We start from the raw sequence: 1,417 nt of genomic DNA on the forward strand, positions 1-1,417 counted from the left end.
TCACGGTATGTTCAGTTTACGCTCCGAACTGTCTTTTTTCAACAATGACAAGGTAAAATCGGTTTTGCAGTCAATTGCCCCTTTAAGTGTATTGTCATTGCCACGTACTTGGAATGCTGTGCAATACAAAGTTAAACATGTCTGTTCATTCTTTCCACCCGCTAGGGGGCTCCGTTTCCTCTGTGGGCAAACATTATAATGGTTATTTAACAATGAATTTTGACAAAATTATTATCATACAATTCAGATCTCTTAGCACTTGTGCGTAAATACTTTTTACAAAAATAGGTAAGGATGGGTAAATACAAAACTCCATCATTACTTGCTTGCAGGTCACCGCAGCTGTTTATTGACATAAGACGGAATAGAGTTCATTACCAAGAAGGTATTTGACGGTAGATTATCCTACAGACAACACAATAGCACACTAGAATAAACTTGATGCACTTCACGTGCAATCACGAGGACGTGGAATGAGTTATTGGAGCATAGGCTACTTGTGTGAGAATGCAGCCCAGTCAGACTCATTCTCTCTGACCACAAGAAGTTTAATTACAATAATGTAATCTACTATCATGTTAATTATTCATAGCATTTAGCCAGGCTTGTAATACAATTGGGATAATTCGTGTCATGAGTTCAAAAATCCTGATATTTACTCAATTTAGTGTTAGAATTGAGATGCAAAAACAAACAATGGTCTAAGTGGGTCATCGAGACAAAAGACAATCTTATTGTTGGAGAATGCAGACATTATTGATCACGTATCGTTCAATCATTCATGACCATACTTGACCTAAATTGCTGTCTTAAGAATTGTTTCCTATACTAATATGATGTATAATCAAATGCCAAAGACTGTTAAGCAAAATTTCTTCTTGGTATAAAGGCTACCGTAAAAAATATTTATCTTAAGTCAAAACATGACAATTTGAAAAGTGCTGCTATTTAATGATTGCATTATATACGCCTTTCTTAACACCATTCTTTACGCATGGCTTTTACGCATACGATTTATTGTCTAGCATCAAACGGTTGAATAGCCAAATATATATTTTGATCTAGGCTATAGCCGAACCTAAACCAGAATAAACTAATAAAGGTGATCAAAATCGAAATATGTGAGAAAGTAAGATCATATTAATTTCGAAATCAGTCGTGGGAAAGGCATTGTTCCTCTACTGTGGATGACCATCGCCAAAAGGAGTTAATATGGCTGTCCACTATTTATCTGTCAATGTAGCTTACTTGCCTTGTGCAGTCGACACGGCGCGCATAACAACCCATTTAGTTCCCATCATTTTAGAGCTTCTTGTCCCCTCCCCTCCAGACACAGACAACAACACACACCTTAATAGGGGCGCGTCTCCAACTCAGCCGCCGACCAATAACCCGCCTGTCTGGGCTGAGACCAAGG

Source organism: Hypomesus transpacificus, chromosome 4 (assembly GCF_021917145.1).
Source record: "Hypomesus transpacificus isolate Combined female chromosome 4, fHypTra1, whole genome shotgun sequence".
Taxonomy (NCBI): domain Eukaryota; kingdom Metazoa; phylum Chordata; class Actinopteri; order Osmeriformes; family Osmeridae; genus Hypomesus; species Hypomesus transpacificus.